Source organism: Castor canadensis, chromosome 10 (assembly GCF_047511655.1).
Source record: "Castor canadensis chromosome 10, mCasCan1.hap1v2, whole genome shotgun sequence".
In the NCBI taxonomy this organism is placed as follows: domain Eukaryota; kingdom Metazoa; phylum Chordata; class Mammalia; order Rodentia; family Castoridae; genus Castor; species Castor canadensis.
In genome coordinates, this window is record NC_133395.1 from 74,737,692 (window position 1) to 74,754,453 (window position 16,762).

The window sequence follows — 16,762 nt, forward strand, 5'->3', positions numbered from 1 at the left end:
AGGGTTTGAACTCAGGGCCTACATCTTGAGCCACTCCACCAGACCTTTTTTTGTGATTTTTTTCATGATAGGGTCTCATGAACTATTTGCCTGGACTGGCTTCGAACCACAATCCTTCTGATCTCTGCCTTCTGAGTAGCTAGGATTACAGGCATGAGCCATGGGCACCTAGCCTAGTTTTTCAGTCTTGTATTCAATGTCCATTTGCAAAATGATGCTATTGAGCTAGAGGTAGGGATTTATAGTCTACATTCAGGACCAAAATAAAGATCGAGACTGGGTTTGTAACGCTCAGTGGCAGAGCATTAGCAAGGTCCTAGGTTCAATCCATAGCAATGGAAAAAAAAAAAAAAAGCAGTGACTCTGGATTCTTCTGCATTATTTAATTGTCAGCCGTCAGTAAATTACTTGACTTCCTGAGCCTCAGTTTCCTTGTTGGTAAGATTGGGGTGTTATTGGGAAAAACTCTAAACTCTTAATCAAGAATCCATCTAAACTCTTAATCAAGAATCCATCTAAACTCTTAAATAAGGCTTCCCTGGCACAAAGACAACTTACCAAACTGTCAGCTAGTTTTACCAACTGTTCTCACACGCTGTCCTCAGCTCACTCCACCTGAAGGAAGACCCCATCAGTGGTACTGAGTTATGGAGGAGCAGCTCTGGGGGTCACTGGCTGCAGCCATGGTTCTGTGTTTCCTCTACGAAAAGAAATAATAGCCTCCAAGGAAGAAAAACCTCAAATTCATTTTGTTCTCAAACTCAAACTCCAGTTGCTTTGGGAAGAAGCTCGTGTTGACTGAAATCATCTCTTGTTTTGTTTTTCTTTGCTCCTCTCAGGCAAAACTTAATCTCAGTCAGGCCTTTTGATTACACATGGAAGAAGAATTTGCCAAGAAAAGAAAATAGCAGCTGAGGCCCTTTAGCATTCAGACAGGAAACTGCTTTAGGGTCTATGCTCCTTCCTGCCACCGATTCCCTTTCCTGTGGAAGGAAATTTACATCAAACAAGTTGAAGCCAATAACAGACAGATCTGGCTTCTCCTGGACAGCAGACACCCAGGTGATCTTGTTGTACCAGAGGGTCTGGTAAATGCTGGGCTCTGGCACTTCCTGGCAAAGCTTGTTCTCTGTGGTAGCAGCCTGGTGAAAAAGAAATAAATAAGCACGGGGATCCTTTGGGCACCTGGAGCTCACTGCTGCCCCTGCTCAAACTGAGGCCAACATATTGGGCATTTGCGTATTTTCCATTAGCAAAAATACAGACTGCCTATGTGGATCCCTTCCCCTTGGTCCTCTGTTACCAACTCTTCCCGTCATCCTGGTCACCCTGAAAAGCCATCTTCTTCTACCCCGCAAATTCTTTCCTTTGATAGTTCTGTTCTCGATGCTTCCTCCCACCCCAATTCTGCTTCAACCACACTGAACAACTCAAAGTTCCCAGAATTTTCAAGGGCCTTGATCTTTCACACTCTTTCAGCCACTCTTTATTTTAATTATGGTAAAATACACATTACATAAATTGATCATCTAAGTATATTTATGTTGAGCAACCATCACCACCAGCCACCTCCACAACTCTTTGCAAAACTGAAACTCTGAAACAACAGCCCCTGTTCTCCTATCAATAATCCCCATTCCATCTACTTGGTCTCAATGAACCTGGCCATTCTAGGTACCTCGTATAAATAGGCTTACGTAACGTTTATCTTTTTGTGGCCAGCTCATTTCATTTAGCGTGACATCCTTGGGAGTTAGCCACGTGGTAGCAGCTCTACATTCTTTTGAAGCTCCCTATAAATGGCCATGCCAGACTCATTTTTTAGGTCACAGTATGAATTCCCTCTCTCAAGAAAGCCACCCTCCCAACCTCCCTTGAAGTGCTCCCATAATGCTTTGCACCTCTCCTGCCAGTTAAGAGCCAAACTTTGAAATGTTGGAGCCTTGGAGACCCCTCTCCCCCTCAATGAAGTGTGAGTGTCCCCAGAATTGAATCATAGCACAGTGCCTAGCACATAGTGGAGCTCAACAAGTACAGGGAATGTTGGGTAAATTTTCCCTGTAGGTATTCATGGACTATTTCCAACACAAACCTTAAGACCAAACCCGAATGTTCTAGATCTCTCAGGGGTATGAGGTGTGTTTAATTCTGAAGCATGGTTTGTCTCTGGTGTCCTATGGTCCACCTGTTCTCTAGTTTCTCTGGCCTGTCCTACAACCTCTGACCGGGGGTATTTTAGTCCCTTTTGCTGCATGTGCATCTTGGGTCATTTGCCTTTCTGGTACCATTTATCCAGAGATGACCTTCCATGCCTCACCTCACCCTGCACAGCCCAGTAAGTACCTCCTTCCAGCCACCTCTACTCCTGTTTAAGCTGACCCCAGCCAACACATATATCAGTTAGTTCACACTAGCGCTGTCACTCTGGCTTGCATTCTGCACAGGGTGCTTGATTCCACCATAATCTGCCAGTTGCCCATAGCTTCTATGTGTTTGGAGCACATGTGTGTGAGCCACACCCTTTTCTTCCTGTGCTCCTATAAAAGCAAGGCATGTTGTTTTCCCTGTGGGTAGCAGAAAGAGCAGTGGGATCCTATTCCTGCCTTATCACCTATGAGCGGTTTACTTAGGGAAAATCATTGTCCTCACTAAGCTCCATTTCTTTATCTGTAAAGTGGAGATAATAAATGGAACATTTCCAAGTATATTGTGAAAACTGAACAAGGTGATTCTGTAATTCTCTACCTAATGTCCGAGGTCTTCCCAGGTCCAAGGTTCTCAACATACTTTTTGTGTCAAATACGGCATGTACTATTTGAGAAGGTTGGACCCCCATAAGACAATGTAGGAAGTATCTGTAATATAAACATGGGGAGACTAATGACAGTCATCTCCTTCCTCCTTCCAGTGGTTTCTTTCTTTATCCCTGGTCTTACAGCCAAGCTGCCCAGAGGAAACCTGTTTTGATTTCCAGGGAATTCCTGTTGCTCAAAGATCACTGCAGCAGATGTCCTCCTACCGGAATTGATGTCTTGACTGACACTCTGTCAATACCCTGTCAACGCCCAAGCCCTCTGAATGCTCACCCCACAGGCAGCCCGTGTCCTGTGCGTGGCTGCCCCATCAGCTAAGGGGTTGAGTTGCATACTTACCAAGAATCAGCTGTGTTTCTTCTCAGATCTGTTTATGCCAGTTGTAAAGTTTCTTGTGATTTTAAATTTGTTTAAACAAAATGAAAATTAATAAAATTAATGTGAAAATAATGAAAAAAACCCTCTGTGAATGCTAAGATGGATTCTTTGAAAAGACTACCTGGAGGGTAGTATGGAATTGACAATAGGTAAAATAACTGTTAAAGCTTGAGGGAAATTATAAAAATCTGGAAGGATACTGCACTCGTATTGCTTTGGAAATGTCTAAGTTCTTGCTCTACTTTTAAAAGGTGAGAATTGAAAATCATATATAATGCATTTTGAAAGACTACATTAAACATCAGAAGACTGGCGAACGAATGTACACCTTAATGTTGCAAATTGAAATGTTTTTAGAATGTGTGTATTCATGTTTAATAGTTCCTGTCTTAAAAGATATATATTTTAAAGTTAGTTAACCACACCTGGTGTTGATGGAACTGGATGAGAGGGTTTCTGCTGTCCCCTGGCTAGCAGCCTCCAAGTGAACCCTCTCTTCCGTTCCTCCATCACTTTTCTCACTGACTTTATGTTTCACTCAACTAGCCTCTTAACAGTCACAGAAAATGAAACCAGTTCTGAGCTCAGAGCCAACTTTCTTTACACCATTCCATGCTGCCTGTATTGGGAGTGGACCCAAGAGTCATGTAGCATCTTGTTCTGGTTGTCTCCTGCTGCATTTGTTATGTACGTTGTTTGAAAGTCTTTTCCCACCTTGCACCCTACAAGCAGTGTAAGCCCAGTGAGGAGACAGGCAATTAAAACCAAAACAGGTCCTGGCAAGGTGTTTAAAGAATGGTGCTCATTCTGCTTCTGCTGGCATTGCTAAAAACACTGAAGATGACACTGGTGATGTCTGGGGACAGGAAGGAGCCCCTCCTTCTCCAGTCTCCAACCCCTGCACACTGTTGTGCTCACAGTCCTAGTGGATTCCATACTCACCTGGGAGATTTCCAGGTGTATAAACAGGAAGTTTAAATGTGCCCAGTATCACATTGTTTTCAAAGGCGAAACTGTCATTTTCCAACAAGCCAATTATTCTCCCCAACCAAACTTTAGATGTATGGCTCTCAGACATTTTCTGATGTGATACACATGGCTGATGGATGGTGTTTCTATGTGAAATACCCCCTGGATTCTGACAATATCAAAAGCATTTTGATTTTTTTTTTAATCTACTGGAACAGAGCTTGCTAATTGCCTACCAAAAATCCTTTCTTACCCTCCCCTCCTTGGTCACAGAACTCCCAAGTTCTCTTTCAACGAGGTGTGGCCATGTGACTAAGTGCAGGTCAACAAGATGTGAACAGAAGTAAACAGAAGTTTCCGGAAATTTCCATGAAGATTGCTAACTGAGCTGGAGCCCCATTCCCTATGCCCCTGTCTGCACTTCCTGGAGGGCAGTGGAAGGCAGGAGGCTCCTGTAACTACCTGGCTTAGAGGAGCTAAGATAGTGGTGCAGTTATGTAGAGAAGGAGCCCGGCTCTGGAGGACCATGGAGTCATCGCACCAAAGTGCTGAGCCTCATATGCTCTATGGCCCAGATCCAAATCCTGTGAAGAGAGAAGCAGCAGGTGACACTGATGGGGCTGTTCCTTTGGGCCTCTTGGTGACTGGGATCCTGGAAGGCCAGTATGGGGCCTCATAGATTTGGATGGAGAGGCATTCATTTGCCCTGCTTCTCTGTAGCATCTGCCATGTTCCAGTGCACAGGGACGTGGAGCACACACAGGACCTTTAAGTACCAAAATTTTTACAATTTTGGGAACTCCAGAGCCTCCCCCCAACCCTAGGACTCTGTGGTAAAGGCAGTGCTGTAGTGCCCCACTGAGGGCAGCAACATGGGCCAATGGATCTTAAGGCCAAGAACTGATAGTGGCCTTTGACCATGTCTCAGGGCCAGACAAAACTGGGGGTGCCTTAGAGTGTCCTGAATTCCTTGGGTGGGCCATTTGGTGAGACTTGAGTTGTGGCCTCAGTTATACTCCCTGGCCGGCAGAGCTTAGGAACAAGTGACACAATCAGATGACAGGGCAGCCTGGGATATTTCAGCCAGGAAAGGCTGCATTATTTCAGGAGGACCCCTCTTTGACCTGGCTGCCCTCTCAGACTGACCTGCCTTGGCAAAATGCAGACCGTTGGTTTATGTCTTCTTTTACCTCACCTTCAGCAATGGAATCTTTTTGAGAACGAAGGCTAGAGGTCTTTTCATTCTGGAAGAAGAAGGCATAGATGTGAGAATAGGATCACAACTGCTAAACTACTGGTTACATGTTTTTTCTGTATTAGAACAAGATTCAGTCTGGCTGAATTGGTCAGATAACAAGAGTATTTTCCTTGAGATTTTACTCGATTTCTAACTACCAACTCATATGTAGTATTTTCTAGGTGAATATTTTCTGCATCCAGTCAACTTATTTTATCTGTGGTGGTGTGTGATCTGCTGACATTTTAGAAGAATTACTACTGACATCCAGTCAACACGATCAGTTTTTGTGAAACAGACAATCCCAGAAAATACAATTTTTAGGGCTGGAATGAAACTTCAAGATCCTCCGGTCCCATTCCTCCTTGTTTTATAGATCAGCAGAATGAGTACTGGAGGAAATCCCATGGCTAATTAAGGTGAACTTGAGAGTGGAACTCAGGGAGCCTTAATTCACAAACAGCAATAAACATTTTAGTCTGCAATTTTACAATTTAGGTTCCCAATCGAATGGTCCAGATGCACTACGTAAGAGCTCAGGTTCTTGTTTTCAGTACATTTTTCTTGGAATGAATTTAGAATGTTTCCTGAGGTACCTGCAGTCAAATTGGGCAAAATAATAATAGAATCACCGCGTGGTTTCTTTACACAAGATCCAGGTCACTGGTGAAGATTTTGCTCACCTCTTTTACCCCTGGAGGGCAAGCATTCTGTAAATGGTAGTATCCTGATTTTGTTGAACTGAGTATCCCTTTCCTCATTTCTCCTCTGTGCCTCTTCTTGTCTCCACTTCTCCCCTTTCCTCCTTTCTCTCTTCTTCTTTTCACCTTACTCCATCCAGTTCCCTCCCCCGCCACTGCATTTGAACTTGCAGATCGATTTCTTCCTAGGTCTGCCTGCATCAGGGCATAAAGTCCATACAGGACTTTTGTCCCCACCAGCACACTTCTCCTTTTTATTTTTTTCTCTCTCTTCCTTCCTGCCCCCGAGCTTTCCTTTTCCAAGTTGCAAGTCTATCAAAATTAATGAAGGATTTGTTTTCTCCATGTCAAATGCATGCTGAAATTACTGTGTTTCTAAATCAGCCAATAGTGCCCTATGATGTTGACAATCTCCCAAGATCTCCCCCTGTGGCATCTCTTAATGACCTTGGGAACAAGATTGCAGAGATGTGGAAAGCTTGGGACATGATAGAATCTTCTCCCGATCTCTGCTTGCCTGGTTCCCTTATTTTCTATGTTGAACATGTGCGGGGCTCTAAGCTGGAGTCAGCAGCTAGGTTATACCGTGTGATCAGTATTCCACGCAGCTGCCAAGGAAAAACTGAAGACATATGATTTTGCTGGCAGAGCAGGTGTCCTGCTTTGAGCTGTAACATAGCTGCTGAGCAATAGCTCATGAAATGACCTTCTTTTCAATTTATTAAAGGGCAAGCATTTCTTGGAAAATCCATATATTTCACAGAGCTCTAAATCAAGACTCCATCGACCACAGCCTTCTCCAAGTCTCTTGCTCTGACTTTGACTTTCATGGACTCAGGCATTAAGCCAATCATATCTTCCTCTTAGTTATTAGGAGGCCCTGCTTTTAAATTGCATCTCAGAATGGGGAGTGTGCACTGTGGGCTGAACGTGCAGAGTCTGCTTTCTTCAGATGAGTCACTTGGGTTGAATAGTGCTGTATCTCCTTTGTCCCAAAGCCAGGGACAGCTGCTTTTCTGTTGGCGAAAAGGAGGAAAATGCTGGGAGATCAGTTCCTACATTTCACAGATGGGCTGACACCCTCCCCCTAGTTCTGGTCAATACAATGGGCTTGGGAAATGGGGATGGAGAGGATGCTCTTGCTCCTGTATTAACTTGACTCTGTGGGCCATGCCTCGACTCTCAGCCTGTGACTTGTGCTTGTGGTTGATCTGCCTGGGAGCCACAAAGGAAGCACAGGTGAACTGGGTGTGCCCGCACCAACCTCAGCATGAACCTTCTCCTCCATAATGTCCTGCTCGCCCCGTCCTCCTGTGCATCCAGCAGAAGCATCTCCTTCCGGCACTGGGTGAGCAGGCATGCGCTGAGGATCTGTCATAATCTCAGAGGGGACTCTTAAGTGGCTCCAGGATGCAGGAGTAAAAATATCCCAGGGGCTATTCTGCCCAAAGGTCCCTGGATGAATAGAGATAAGTGAATTAACAGCATGCATATGATGGAAGGCAATCTGTCTTCTAGCCAGAGCAAAACCTACTGCTAACACAGATAGGTCTCCTTAATCCTGTTGAGGCCACCTTAATCAAAATAAGTTATGTCTCTATAGTTCCAGGAGAAACAATTGCATTTGGCCTTGGAGGCAGAAATCTAAAATTCTCCTAAAAAATGCACCAGGTGGATGCATAAGCTACTCAATAATGTACTGAGAACTTGCAGGTTAAGTTCAAAATAGTTCCAGACCTGCTTCAAGAAACACAAGCTGTGGGACAGGTTGTCCTGCTGAAATGGGCACAGAGTCCCTCTGAGCAATAGGTCAAGCTGTTGTGGTTACCATGGCCCATACATACCATGCCCTTGCCAAACACATAGCTCTCCCAGTTCTGAATTGTCCCAAGGCATGACCAAGACGTGACGCTCATGATAAGACAGTTCCTTCCCAAACTAACTGCCTTTATCCCACTGAGTTCTCTAAGCTTGCATGTCTTTGATTTTGCTAGTTTTAGAGACTATAAACTGACTTTATGCTATGTATTGAATTATGCATCCCCAGAACTCATACACCGAAGCCTTAGCCCAAAATGTGACAATTTGGAGATAGGGCCATTAGGGTTAAGTAAGGTCATAAGAGTGGGACCCTGATCTGATAGGATTAGTGTTCTTATAATAAGAGATTATATAATCTCTTATAATAAGAGAGACCAGAGAGGTCTCTCTCCACCATGCGCAGACAGAAGAAGGTGCTTCTTTGAAAGCCAGGAAGAGACCCCTCACCAGAACCCAGCCATGTTGTGACCTTCATCTTGGACTTCCAGGCTCCAGAACAGAGAAAAAATAAATTTCTGCTCATTAATCTGCCCAGGCTATGCTATTTGTTATAGCGGCCTGACTCAGAGAATTCATGACAATGTCTTTGGTGCTGACTTTCGGGAGGGTGCGGAGGTAGAGGCTAGATGGATGCTCCCTACCTATGTACGCCCCATCCGTGCTCCACAGGCATATGTGCGGTCGAGGGAGCATGATAGCAGAATGTTTTCTTCCTCTATGAGCTCCAAACGAGTGAGATAAAAGGGAGAATTGATTCCTCCAAGCTGCTACAGTGTGAAAGGGACATTGGATCACTACCTCTTCATTCCTTTAACCAAAGTTGGAATAGAGAGACCAGGTTCATCTGAGTTCTTCTGGAAACCCTTCTTTCCCCATCTCCTATCACATCACCCTCCACCCCTCTAACTCTAGCCTCAAGACATCAAATGATTCACAGCAGAAACCCCCTTGTGGGTGATCAGTCTAAGCAAAAGAACAAGAGGTTAAAAAGAACCATCTCTCTTAGCACGCTCCTTTTTAACCCCTGTTTAAAAAAAAATCTCAAAATGACTAAGCTACTAAGCTTATAAGCTTGCAGTAAAACACCAGGTCAATTCAAGGAAAGCAATCAACCATTTACAAAAAAAATGAAGACTTCCAATCTCATTCTTTAGTTCTGTGTGGACAGCAGACGTTTGTTTTCCTCGATGGAACTGAAATGCAATTTCCTCTTTTCATTAATTCAGAGGGCTTTTGAGAAGGCCGATTTGACCAAAATTGGGAAAATTATCTTCACTCTTTTACAAATTCTTGAAGTTTAAAAAAGATGGTACTCACCAAGCCAACATGGGCCCTCCAGAAGGTCACTTCTGAGTGAAAAGAGAGACAGCATCTGAGTAGGATGCAGGAGTTGTCACCCCAAGTGCTCTGTAAGTGTTCCTGCAGAATGGGGTCAGATCTGAATGTGTGTCCAGCATGCAGAGAGGTACTGATGTGGCAGTCATTGGGCTTGTTGCATTAATGCCATAAGGGATTACTGAATATAAGTGTAAGACCCCATGCCAAGTCTAAAAGCATCTGAAATGGGATCTACGGAAGATACACGTGATGCACTGTGACTTTCTTCAACGCTTAGAGTGTCAAAGGTAATTTTTAAAAATAGTCTGGTAAAGCTACACTTACTGCTATAGTTTGGATCTGGAATGTCCTCCCAAGACTCATGACATGGTTTTCAACTTAGCACTATTAAAAGAAGGTGGTGGAAGTTTTAACAGATGGGGTTTAGTGGGAGGTTTTAGGACATTAAAGGAATGCCCTGGGAGAGGAGTGTGGGGCCCCCCAATCTTTTCTTCTACCTCTAACACTGACCCTGAGCAAAGGGCTTTGCTCTGCCATATGCTCCCACCACAATGTGCAGCCATTGGCCCAATTGGTCATAGTGAACCAAAATCAACCTTTCCTCTTCATAAGTGGGTTATCTCAGGCATATGTTATAGTGATGGAAAGCTGACCAGTGCACTCCCAGTACTCAGAGTAAAACCAGATCTTTCTTATTTCTAAATTCTGATCTTTTTTTGCCATTTAAACTTCTCCTATGGTAGAACAGGAAGTGGTAACTGCAAAGAAGTATGTGATTACTTCTCTGTTTGTTTGTTTTCTTTCTTTTTTTTTTCTGGTACTGGTGTTTGAACTTAGGGACTCACTTGGTAGGCAGGCACTCTGCCACTTGAACCATTCCACCAGCCCTGTTTTGTGTTGGGTGTTTTTGAGATAGGGTCTCACAAACTACTTGCCTGGACTGGCCTCAGATTGTGATCCTGCTGATCTCTGCCTTCTAAGTAGCTAGGATTACAGGTGTGAGCCACAAACTCTAAATTTGTCTTCAAGAAATACATTAATAGACTATTAATATGAACACTTAAAATGACTAGTGGGAGGGGAAAAGAAGAGGGGGATGGGGATGAATATGATCAAAGTACAATATATGTATGTATGTATGAAAATAGCATAATGAAAACCACTAAAACTGTTAAAGAGGAGGTGGTAGGAGTAAGGAGCTAAGAAAGAAATCTAGATGAATTTAATCAAAATACATTACATCTGTGTATAAATATCACAATGAAACCTCTTTGTACAATTAATTTATGCTAATAAAAACTTTTTAAAATAAAATATAGTAGAGCTAACTATGTTCTTGGGAAGTTGTCTAAGAGATGCAAAGAACAACTGAGTTCTGAATGAAACTTATGCTTTGTGTGTGTATTCCTCTGCATACATGTATGTATGTTTTTACATGTGTGTGTATATATAAATTCATTTACAGTCTTACATGGAAAAATGGAGGTTAGGGAGCCAAGGGAGATCAGAAAACTAATTCATTTCCTTCCTACTATTTTATTTTTTTTCTAAACATGAGCACTTTTATAATTAAATGAGTTTTAAAGTTGTTTAACATATTTTTGTTACTACCAAAGCAATATGTATGCAGAAAAAAAATTTAAAAGACAGCTTTCCAAAAAGAAGAAAATAAAAAGTATCTATAGCTACAAAGAGATAATATTTCCTAAAACCTTGTCTGTATCTTTCTAGAAGTTAACTCTTGCATACACTTCTTCATTTGCTAGGCAAGCACTCTCCCACTCTCCCGCTTGAACCCCGCCCCAGTCCAACACTGGACTTCTCTCCCTCTCTCTCTCCATCTCTCTCTCTCTCCTGCTTTTCATTGCTGGGGACTGAACCCAGTGCTGGTAGATTGCTGAACAAGTGATCTACCACTTGAGCCACACCTGCAGCCCTCCTTCTTTGGTTTAACAAAGAAAGGATCATATTGTGATACTATTTTCTGATTCAATTTTCTGCATTTAACCATTTATCATAAATATTTTTCCTATGAACAAATTTTCTTATACAACATCATTATCTAACAACTAAATATTTCAATGTATTCCATCAGTTCCCTTCATGTTGGGCACATAGGTTGTCTCTAGTTTTCTGTCACTCATAAACTATGTCTTCAACTAAGTCTCTATGTACACCTACTAGTTCTTTCTTCCCAATCCCTAGGCAGACAATTGCCATTTAAAGCATTAGATACATATTATCAACTTGGCCTTCAGTTAGCATATAGCAACTTACCTTCTATCCAAGAGTACACACGTGTCCATTTTCCTGCTTTCTTGCCAATATTGAATATTTTCACCAAAATATTTTTCTATAGATGTGCTTTCAAAGGGGTTTAAGGGAATCTCTCCTTACTGGTACAACTTAATTTTACCAGCCAGGAAATAGCACTAAAACCAAATCTACGCTCATTGTAGTGGAGGCTGTGACTCTGGTCCCTGCAGGCCATACTCCCTGATGTTGTAGACATGCACAAAGCCTTGTTGGTCAGCCAGGTAAGCCAGAGCCTCTCCGGCAGTCACAGAGATGCTGCTCACCTGGGCGTTCTTGCTGGACTGAGACACACACACATAGGGCCCATTAAAGAAGACACACACACTGGCAAGTGACATGCTGTACCCCACAGATGCTAAGAATGAGCCATTCTGCCTGGAGTAACCCTCCAGTAAGTTTAGAAATGCAGTGAAGATAAATAAAGCAGAGTCACTCTGTTATATAGTCAGTCTTGTGCCAAGAAATAAAAGAAAGCAGAAAACCAAACCCACAGCTGGGAAGTTATCCAATTGGCTGCCCAATTTACAGGAGTGAAGTTTGCCATGAGGCCAGCCCCAATGAACAGCCTCCAGAGGGTGACAGAACCTGGAGGTTGAGAGCCCTCTGCCCAGGGGTCCCAAGCCCACCCAGACCAAGATTCTTGGCCTGTGCTGAGAAGCCCCTGCAGCCTCAACACCAGGGGCAACATCTACTCTTCCATTTTTTCGGTTTATTTTAGCAGTTAGAGAATAATCAAGATATACTGGGGAAGAGGGGGTGTATGCCCTCTTTGCAGGTTTTGGTTTCAATGACTCGGTGACTTATACCTTCTCCACTAATCAGGGCAGTCTAACTGGCAGAGGATGGCTCCAGCTTTGTCTGAGGAGGAAAGTACAGAAGATTTGGGTCATTACTGACTTTTAGCTTGTGTGTGTGTGAGCACATGTGAGCATGCAGAGTGTGCATTTATTCACACACACTATGAAACTTGCCTAGTCAAAGGGATTCCCTGGGAATTTTACTTGGTCTATGTTTCCCAGTTCTTGCCTGGGGTTTACACGTGGCCCGGGGTTTACAACAGCAAGCCGTTGTGACATGGGGACCCCATGCACATCACTTGTTCTAGGGAGCTCCCTAAACCACAGGTGTGAAATCCAATTCTTTTTCTCCCAGGGGAGAAAGGGTACTCTGTGCTCCCACCCAGGTAAAGCAGAAAAGATGGATACCTCAGAGAGGAAGATGGAGGGGTGGTACATCCGAGGGCACCCGGTGCCAACAGAGTCTGCAGATTTAGGACTGGGTGGGATGAGGCAGAGCACTGTTAGGAGGTGGCCTTCCTCGTCGGTGAGAACATAAACAACCAAATACCCTGAGACCAAATACAAATACCTATCCCCTGCTAGAGCAAGACAGTGGCTGCTTTTAACTTGCAATTTCAGTTAAAGTCCCAGAGTTTTAGCGCAGGACTTGGGTCCACTTGTTGCATTTGAAGCCTGGATTTCCTGTTACTTGGTTAATGTCACCTTGCTAGTTAGTCAGTGGCCTCAGTGGGCCCCCTTGTCCTCCTCTATAAAATGAGCAGGCTCCGTAGCTGATTTGAGGCCCTGCCAACTCTCCATTACATGGTTCTTTGCCCTTCTTCCTTTGGTCATCTGTCAAGCTGCCTGTGGCTGTTTGTGACAGGTTGTGCTTGGTATGTATTTAGCCTGATTAAATGGCTCTTCTCTGGGCCCCATGCTGTTTTGGGGATGGCTGGAAGTCTATCTCCCCTGCAGGTGACCTGGGGTCCAGCCAGCCCCCCTGGGCCAGCAGCAGGGGCACCAGGGACAGGGGGAAGACTTGATTTGGAAGAAGTGGGATTGGGGTGCATCCTTGCTCCTCATGGAGGGCAGGCTGAGGCAGGAACAGGTGGGGCTGTAATCCTGGGATCTGAAGAGAGAATAAAGTCCAGCAAGAAATAGTAGAGGCAGCATGAGGTGGGCACTGAAGCTTAGGGTCTTCCTCACCCAGCTTGGGCTTGGAATGGCCTTGTCTTAGAAATGAATGGCAGTACCCACTGTTGGAGTCCTCTGGTCTCACCTCCAGGCCCATTGGCGATGAGGGAAGCAGTTGCCGAGTCCAACTTGGCTGCCCGGATCTTTAGGAAGGCAAGACGGGAAACACTTCCATCAGGGCCTAGGGTTAAAGGAAAGCTTTGTGGTTGTTTTTTGGGCCCCCAAAGAAATCACAGCTCACAGCTCACTTGCTCACTGACAGTGTTGTCTCACAGGCTAAGAATCCTCCCAGCTTAGTCCCATAGGAAGACGAATGGCTCTGGCAGCTCAGCGAACCCCAACATTGCCCAAGGACCCTAAGACTTCTGAAGAGATATGAGAAATGGGGACTTGGCATGGGCTACAGGGAGGGGCAAAGAGATCTGAGAAACTCAAGCAGGCTGGCACTCAGGGACTCAGCCTAGGATGCCACAGAGTGTAGTGGAAGAAAGCAAAGCCAAGATCCAAACAAATTAACAGGGACTATCCCAAGAAAGGAACCAAGTGCCGCTGGCACATGCAGTAGGAGAAAGGATCAGAGAAGGTGTCTCTGGGGAGCCACACTTGCTGTGGACTTCTGAATGATGGAACAGGCACTAGGCAGAGAAGGCCCTCCAGGGACCGTGTGCAGCTACTGATGGAGCAGATGAGATTCAAATTCACACGTTTGCCTCTAAATCTTGTGTCCTTGACAACATACTTTGTGGTTGTTCTTAGGGGGATGGGTCCCCTCAGAGGCAGGATGGAGGGTCACCTACTTGCCTACATGGTATTGTGTCTCCTGCCAGGCTCCTCGGCCCCAGGTCCTTTCCTGGAAGACCCTGTTGGTAATTTGGGCTAAGCATTAATTACTCTTCATTACCAGGGAGTATTGTGCTTGGGAGACAAGGTGGGAAGAAGTGAAAGGGGGAAGGTACAGAAAGACAAACTCTTGTCACTTGCCCACCCTGGTCCTGAGGGATGCAGGGTATGAAGGATGGATGTGCATACCAGCTACCACCTACCCACATGAAGACTGAGGGAGTATGTCACTTCCTTATGCCTCAGTTGTCTTCATCTGTGACATGGAGATGACTTGCTTCCCAGGGATCAAGTGAGACCCTATGTGAACACATAATCGGTGCTGCTCAGGCTGGCGCAAAGTCACTCAACCAACAGCAGTTGTTTTACCAACTGTTACTTAACTCTGTAGCCTCACTTTCTGCATTTATGAGAATGGGATAAAATATCACCTATTTCTCAGGGTCAACGTGAGATAAATGAGATAAAAATAAATGAGATAAAATGACACTTAAGAGGTAGCTAATGAAAAATTTTGTATTGTTCTCTTAGATAAAAACACCGTCCTCTCAGTGAACCGACAGATTTCCTGGACTTTAGCCAGGTTGAAGCCCCTTGGTTTCTTTTTTTCACACTGGAATTCTTTCTCTTTGATGTGGGGGAAGAAGTAACAATCTCCATTGAGGACAAATGAAGCTAAAATGATGGAGAGTTGGCAGAAATGTTTTCAGCTCACCCAGCTTTACCTTGCCATCTTAACTCCCTTCTTTCCCAAGAAGACCTGACCAGATAGTTTTCCAAATAAGATGTCAATCTCTTCACCCTTCCTATGTAAAAAAGGCCATTAGGTTTTAGTTTGACCTTCAAGAAGAGCCAGGGCTGCTTTTTCCTGGAAGGGTGTAGAACTTTCACATATTCCCTTTACCTTTTTGCCATTTTCTCAACACAGAAGTGTGAATTATTGGGGGTGATGGCTGCCTTTGCATTTTGGAGCAGAAGAAAGGTTTCTCAAAACCACCAAACAGTCTCATAAGTTTGAGCAATAAATGCTGTCGCAAACAGGGTTTCACATTAGAACTGCAGCCTGAAAGGTCAGCATCACATTCTTGGCCAGTGACTTTATTTTCATTTTAATAGCAAAGAAAAGAAACCTTTAGAAGGAAATGCCACTGCTTCCCCTTCCCCACTAAAGGTTTTGAAAACTCTTAGACACTCTTAGAGAGAACTTCATAGAATAATCTTTTTTTACTGTATAGAATAATGGGACATAGGAACAGACTAAATGGTAAATCCACAGGTAAGAATTTCTTTCTAATTCCTTCATCTCCAGTGGCTTCAGCTCCTAACCTCTGTCCTCTAGGTGCCACCTCTCAAGCAGGACTGAGACTGATGGCATGGCTTTGCCATTATTTTACCTGTTGGCTGTATCCATCTTGTCCCTTCATTTTGACTTTGAGCCCCTTGAGAGTAGCGCTCTGTCTTCTTCTGCTCATCTTTCACAGAGTTACACCCCTGGGAGAGGCTCAAAGATATTTTATCACTGAATAACTTGTTAGAGCTTTTTGTTTGCTCTGCCTACTGAGTTACCAAATGCCTAAAGCAGGGAATCATGATCTGGGCCATTGGCTTTCTGAAGATTTGTTGGCTGGGCCTCAGCTCATGCAAGGACTTCTTAATTTTATGCAAAAATGGCCAACTCCCTGTCTCCCCTCTCTTAGGCTCCAACATAGATGAGTCTGCAGACTGCTGCTTGGAAGGGATAGGCCTAGGCTCTGGGAGCAGGGAAGGAAACTCATTTGGCTGGGGGTTCCAGTCAGTTTCTCAATCCTGTACATGCAACAGTGAAACTGATAGCTGTATGAATCTTGCATTTGTTGCCCACATGCATTTGTTAACTGGTTTGAGACTTGAAGAACACACAGCAGTTCATCAGTATGTTTTGAATGAATAAATGAATCAATGAAACCATGATCACATCAGTGGTGACAGGGACTTAAAGAAATAGAACCAGACCAGAAAAAAGAAAATAGGGGGTGTAGGATGGGAAGATAGGGAAAAGTTTTGCAATACAACATGCATGCGGTAAGATCAGATCCAAGTGGGACTATCACAGGTCACTGTCACCAGAGGGGGTGGAGGATGAGAATGGCATAGAAACCTGAAGACTTGCAGTTGGATGAGACATCGAGGGGGTGATGCCTGAGCTGGGCTAGGGGAGTAGGCTTGCCACCTGGGAAGAAGCATGTGCCAACAAAGCTGAGGGGTTCAGCAGGGGCAGAACATCCTTCAGGCTGACAGTGGGTGAGCAGAGGGCTCCTAAAGGTGGTGGGATTTCTGTGAGATGGGCTTTGATGGACAGACACCCAGGGATGTAGGAAGAGCTACTTGAACTTTAGC

At 44.3% G+C, this 16,762-nt stretch overlaps 1 pseudogene; it reads right to left on the reverse strand.

Moving 5' to 3' along the window:
* Window positions 1-838: 838 nt before the first annotated feature.
* LOC109681452 (cilia- and flagella-associated protein 337-like) overlaps window positions 839-16,762 on the reverse strand; it is a 41,467-nt pseudogene continuing 25,543 nt past the window's right edge.